Source organism: Apis dorsata, unplaced genomic scaffold, assembly GCF_000469605.1.
Source record: "Apis dorsata unplaced genomic scaffold, Apis dorsata 1.3 scaffold_651, whole genome shotgun sequence".
Lineage (NCBI taxonomy): Eukaryota > Metazoa > Arthropoda > Insecta > Hymenoptera > Apidae > Apis > Apis dorsata.
Window position 1 is genome coordinate 353,605 of NW_006263842.1, and position 7,501 is coordinate 361,105.

Here is a 7,501-nt window from a genome sequence, read left to right on the forward strand (position 1 = left end):
CAGCGATCATCGTAAGAAACCGTAATGACGAGATATATATATTATATATATATAATGGTAATGTTAATAATCATAGCAATAATAGAAAATCACCTCGCTCGTCTTCGCTATAACGATCCTTCGTGTTCTATGAAATTGTATTTATAATATGTATATTACGGTACCGTCGGTATTATACCGTTACATCGTACATCATAATATAATTACATTACAGTTATATACCTGTTGTTGGTAATTCGCAATCGAATCGATCGATTCGCCATCGTTCGCAGAAAAAAAAAAAAGAAAGGACGATACACAACACTCAAACTCGTGCTCGCTGTTTTCCCATATTATCCAATATGATTGCAACTGAACCGTTACGCGTTATTTTTGTTTGCCGTTCACTATATGTACAGAAGAGGTATACTCGACAATATCAATGCTTTTTATATTTATAATAATTTATGCGCGATTACAATGGGCACGAACTTTTTTTTCACTCTTCTTTTTCGTTATTTTTCGTTCACCGCTCCGTTGACTTCTCTCTTCTTTTTTTTCTTCTTCCATTGTGCGTTCCAATTACGATATTCGCTATTTTTCTTTCCATCGTTGAATCAATGCTGCTTCTTCGAATTGACGCTACGCGATATCGATTCGCCATGGATTCCGAACGCATTTCTATCATATCTTTTCTTCTCTTTCTTTTTATTCCTTTTCCTTTATCTTTTTATTGCTCCGAAAACTCGACTTTCGTCTGCGCTTTCGTCTCGCGGACGAGAAAGATCGATTTGGAAAAAGTCGCGAACGAAACGCAGCATGGAATAGGTTTGAGGAGAACGAACAGCTCGAGGAAGCGATTTCTTCCTTTACATCTTCCTTTTCCTTCTTTCTTTTCCCCTTCTTGCTCGACGAGAAACAAAAGGATCTTTTCTACCTAGACACTAGGTATATACACACAGTCCACGTGTCCTCGTTTCGAGGCGTACCTGGCATATCTAATACTACCATATCTAATACGAAGGAACGGGCTCGATAACTTCACCTAAAATTCTATGCCTAATTTTAATCTACGTATCTACTATGCTTCGTGTGTCTCGTGTGTTTTCGCCGCATCTCCCTTTATCTTTGCCCATTACTTACTCCCTCTCTCTCTCTTTCTCTTTCTCTCGTTTTTCGCTATAGTTTTCCTCTTCGTACTTCATTATATATATGCCCACTTATTTACGTCCTTTGTGTTTGTGTATATGTATATATATGTATGTGTATTTCGTATATGGTGTTTTTCTCGATATTTTTCCAATGTAATATATTAGCGCATTTTCCACGCGATGCTTTTCGTTCGTATTCTCTTTCGCGATTAGTCTCACGCTCTCTTCAACTCGCTTTCTCTCTCTCTCTCTTTCTCTCTCTCTCATTTTTATATACCATATGACAGTGTTTTTTTCTCATTGCACTCGATTTATTTCGCACTAAAGACTATATATATAAACTAACACGTCGCTATATGCAAACTACCTCACCGCTAATATATTTAGCAACATGGACATTGTTTATTTTTCTTATTTTTTTTTTTATTTTCTGTTACTCTTTTCCTAGCCCCGCCCATCGATTAAATCGTTTCAAAATACAATTTATCTTATGCCTCTTTCTCTATATGCCTCCTTTATCGTATTTAACAAAAAGGATATTATTCATTCGTAATCATCGATTATTATTTTCCTTATCATTTCCCAGATTATATCATTATATCTCTCTCATTCTTCGTCTAACATTTTACTTTTCTCTCTCTCTTTTTCACTTACATACAGACACGCCAATTTCACTTTCTTTCCCCTATTATTTTCGCTTTTCGGTAATCGCTTGCGTTGCCTATCTACGATCTATAGGTGGTAGGTCCACGACTCGAAACTCGGAAGGTTCGTTGCCAGATGTCTTAAAGATCGAGCGATCGCGATTGCCGAAGGACTCGAGTTTCCCTCGAAACGCGCAATACACGGTCACATCCGCGGAACCGGAAGTCCCACGGACGGAACTTCGTAGAGTCTCAAAGGCACGTCACTTTGTAGGTACCCGGTTTATTTTTATGCATCGTTTTCCTCTCGCGACAGGCAATGGACACGATTATCGTTTATTAAATTATCACTATAATTATTATTAATTATTATTAATAGCAATATTATTATTAATTATTATTATCATTATTATTATTCATTTTATTTTTATTATTACTCTTTTTATCAGTATTACCTTTTTTTTTTTACCGTTAGTAATAGTAGAGTAATTAGTAGTAATCGTTATCGTTATCATTATTCATAGTATTAGCATTAGAGTTAATACTAAACGTTCATTATCGTTTAATCGTTATCATTATTATTATTATTATTGTTATCATTATTGTGATTATTACGATTTCCCTTTGTCGGCTGGTTGCTTTTTTTTTCTTTTTCGTTTTTTTTATTTAATTCGACATTTTATATGTTTTTGTCGTCTCTGATTACCGATATTGCGCGTTCTAAGGTCGCTCCAAGTTTTTCTTGCTGGATGTGCAAAGATCGTATACGAGGGTATCGCGTTCAATGACGTCGTTTCCCGTGTATAATATGATTATCTCCCTCCATGAGAAATGGCTCTTTCGATTTCATCTACTACCCTATTAAAAATTGTTTTAACGGGTATTATTTTCTTTCGTCTAGCGCTCGTCTTTTATTATATCCGTTAATCCTCGAACTACGCAAAGTACGATGGCTGCGTCAACAGTGACCTACATCAAACTTATTTAATTAACATTATCGCCGATCACTGTATCGACCGGGTCATGAAATGACTCAGCCATCGGACCGTAAGAATTAATACATCTACTGCTATTGCTATCGTATTATTATCATAAATGATTAGAGCGCTTTATCGTTATTGATTATCCTATCGACTACGTATAATTCGTCCAACTATGGACGAAATAAAAAAAAACACATTTTCGACACACTTGATAGTATATCGTATCTATTCGATTCAGATACATTATTAAGATTGGGTCATTTGAAATCTCGAAACTTCGAAAAAATCTCGAAACTTCGAGTTTTCAAAAATTTTTTATTTTCGTGAATCGAAAGTCTTGAAACCTAAATAATTTGTATTCAATAATTTATGAATATATATATACATAAACATATAAATTTATTTTTATTTAATCATTAATAATTTAATTAAATTTGGATTTCAGATTCATTTTCATTATTAAAAATTTAATTTTCTTGCAAACAAGTATAAATATTGATGAAAAAGTTTCAAAAATCAAAATATGTTCTTGATGAAATAGATATGATTTATAAAAAAAAAAAAATGTTTCAAGAGTTTTGAGTTTCAAAAATTTCGAAAGATTTCACGAACTTTCAGATTTGAATCTAAAAATTCTGTCTCAATTTATCTATAATATCTATTTCTATGAAAAACTTCCAAATGACGGGAATCGCACGATCTCGATATATCTCGAAGCGACCGCGTTCCCTCGAGACCTGGCAATCTCGTTCTTGTTTTTTTTTTTTTTTACGCAAAGCATTTTCTTTCGCCCCTTTACTATAGATTCATTTTCTGGCTTACATCACAACAAGTTTAATTTCCGCTCGGTCTTTTTCTTAACAAGCTTATACACTCAAAAATCTTTAAAAATTCCGATCGCGATAGAAATCGCGAAAATAGGAAAAGAAATGTATCACGTATGCCACGTTACATTAATCCCTGAGGATTTTCGGGGTCCGTCATTTTATTTTTTTTCTTTTCTCTCTTTCGATTTTCTTTTCGATTATTGTTTCTCTCTTCGCGTCACATCTCTATGTTTTGTCGAATGGAATTCGATTCAATGAGAGAAGAAGAAGGAAAAAAGCAGGCAAAAAGCGATGTGTCCCGAAAGATATTATGCTTTTGGCTCGTGGAGCTGGACGAAATTACAAGGAATCACGGTTCACCGACTTCTTTCGGCACTGTTCGCATTGTGCGAATATAATAGACTTATACACACACGTGGAAAAATGTTACATTGGTGGAAGAGTGATGCTTCGATTTTGTGAATATAAACATAAATCAATTTGATATAATAATATTAATTCATATTAATTAATTATTGTGTAATCTATTAGTCAATTTTTTTTAATAATTTTATTATTATTAAATAATTTTATTATTAACTTTAAATAATTTGTCAAATTATTTGTAAGATTTATTTTCCACTTTGAAATTTTATTTGAAATTGAAATAATTAATAAAATAAATTAAGATATTTTTATTTTATATCATTATTTAAACAAAAGAAATAAAAAATCAAAAATAATCTGAAATAGAAGTTGTGATATTGCATAATTATATAAATGAAAATTGAAAATAATATAATTATATTAATATATATTTGTAAAATACAAATGAAAATCTGATAATATTTCTATTACAATTATGAACATTTATGAAAATAACATTATTTGAAATATTGTTAAATAATTATATCATTTATATTATTTATATCATTTTGAAATATTATTATTAAACTATTTAAATAATCATTTCAAATATGTTCAGGTCTGATATTCATTTACAATATTTATTTCAAAAGTATAGAAAATATTTTTCATAATAATAATTATATTTATACTTTTTTTATTTCATATAATATGAATGATTGAAAATAGAAATATTTTACATTCAATTATCTAAGAATTATAAAACTTGCCAAAATGAATAATTTTATATTCTTTTTTTTTTACTAATTAATAGAAAAATGCTTTTATTCGAACTTAATGATGAATTATATTTAAATAAACTTCTAATTATATTTATCTATTTTCATTATATTTATTTTCATTCATTTCATTATAGTTTATTTTTAATTATAATAATTTATATAAAAAATTCAGAAGTCAATTAAAGTAAATTATATTTTTTGAAAATAACTTATATAGTTCAGAATTTCTTCATTATTTAACTTTTAAATCAACAAATCAAGTAGTTTAACAATAGCTTAATTAATTTGTTAATTGAAAGTTTAAATAATAATTAAAAATTTTTTAAAATTATTATAAATTATTTATAAATCATTTTCAGAATATGTAACGCATTGATTTTTAAACTTTCTATATATAATATAATTCAGGTATTGACAATTGGTTCCAAAAATATTTCATAATTTTAACATATAATTTTTTATCATTCTATTTTCTTCTCAAACAATTATCAATTCATCATTGTAATATGAAATGATAAATACATATATATGTATGTCTAAAATTGATATCTAATATTTTTTTATTACTAATATACAATATTTCATAGAATATGCTGAATATTTATATAACTAGATATTTTTGCGACTAACTGTACATTACAAGTAATTCTAATATTAATCTATTATTGATCTCTAATTTTAAACAAGATTAATAATTATAATATTTCATCAATATAAATTTACCTTCATAAAATATAAAAATTTATCAAAATCATCCATTTGAAATAATTTTATCTATTAGAATTAAAAACTGGCATAACCTTTCCACCAACATAATAATATCTCTTATATTTCTTTCTCGTTTTCTATTATTTAAGCACTGTTTATGAAACGTTATCGTAGTAAAACGCTGTGGGCAATACAGAGCGAGAGTCGAGAATCTCTCAAGAGTACTATACATACACTTTTTCCCTCGAATAAGAGAAAAATCATCCACGTGCGCCTGTTTCGCACAAACACCATACATTTCCAGTGCTGTTACATCAGCGACATAAGCACGCGAGGAAGGTAAAAAATGGAACTAAAACGATCATGAATTTGTAAAGATTTTTGGCGTACTTACATATCTCACTTATACAATACACACAAATCTTTCATCTATGCGCGACCATTTAACGTTTCGTATCCGAATTACCGTTATGTGATACAATTACGCGATTAGCATCACCGTTGCTCTTTATTATAATTAATGTTACAAAAGCTTGATTATTTGGATCGGACTGTATATTCACATGACTTCATCGTGGAAAATAAAAAATTCAACGTTTACATTACAATTATTCCACTGTCTTCTCGATCGTCGATAACTTGATTCGCAATAAATGATAATAAATACATTAATTTTTATAATAATAACAATAAAAATAATAATAAAACAATAATAAAAATAATAATAAAACAATAATAAAAATAATAATAAACAAATAATAATAATAATAATAATAATAATAATAATAATAATAATAATAATAATAGTACTAGTAGTAGTAGTACTAGTAGTAGTAGTAGTAGTAATAGTACTAGTAGTAGTAGTAATAATAGTAGTAGTAGTAGTAGTAGTAGTAATAGTAGTAGTAATAGTAATAGTAATAGTAGTAATAGTAGGAGTAGTAGTAGTAGTAGTAATAGTAGTAGTAGTAGCGGTAATAGCAATAGTACTAGCAGTATTATTAATAATCACCAGTAATCGTTATCTCTATTTCTGGCATCGTCGTCATTATCGTCATCGTCACTGTCATGGCCCTAATCATTGTCAAAAATAAAAATATTTCAGTCCCGTATTTCGATTACGGTACATATATTGCCACAAAATGTGTCACTTTGGAATAATGCGCATTCCGCTTATTCGAGCTTAATCCTAAAATTAGTACGTTCTTTGTGTAACAGACAACGTTCATGGTTCCTTTTCTAAAGCATAACCGGAAATGTGTAATGTCGCTGGATGTGGAGCCTTTTTGGTCGAGAAACAAACCCAGCAGTCGCCTCTTGTCAGCACATTTGCGATACGACGTCAACGTCATTGTTATGCTGTTTCTTCAACGATAAGTAAAAAACGAAAAAACCGCCGAACACGAACGATATAGAACATCATTCGTGGTTATTCTTCTTGTACGTGCACGGACAATTATCATCGAAACTTTATCTTTGCCAATTATTGCCGTTTTCTCGACGACAGTAAAATTACGGAATAATGCTTTTCGTGTATACAATAGAATACAATAGAATACAATACAATACAATACAATACAATACAATACAATACAATACAATACAATACAATACAATTCAATACAATACAATACAATGCAATGCAATGTAATACAATGCAATATAATACAATACAGTACAGTACAGTACAGTACAGTACAGTACAGCACAGTACAGTACAGTATAGTACAGTAGAATACAGTACAGTACAGTACAGTACAGTATAGTACAGTACAATACAATACAATTCATTTCAATTCAATTCAATTCAATTCAATTCAATTCAATTCAATTCAATTCAATTCAATTCAATTCAATACAATTCAATACAATACAATACAATACAATACAATACAATACAATACAATACAGTACAGTACAATACAGTACAATACAGTACAATACAGTACAATAAAATACAATAAAATACAATAAAATACAATAAAATACAATACAATACAATACAATACAATACAATACAATTATAATATAATATAATATAATATAATATAATATAATATAATATAATATAATATAATATAA

The 7,501-nt window shown here is 29.1% G+C and overlaps 1 long non-coding RNA gene across 1 annotated transcript in view; it reads left to right on the forward strand.

Moving 5' to 3' along the window:
- Window positions 1-2,034: 2,034 nt before the first annotated feature.
- Window positions 2,035-7,501, forward strand: part of LOC116186389 — a 10,206-nt gene continuing 4,739 nt past the window's right edge. The window contains exons 1-2 of the long non-coding RNA XR_004151369.1: window positions 2,035-2,566; window positions 6,401-6,405. This is a non-coding gene — a long non-coding RNA (uncharacterized LOC116186389). The remainder of the gene's footprint in view (window positions 2,567-6,400; window positions 6,406-7,501) is intronic.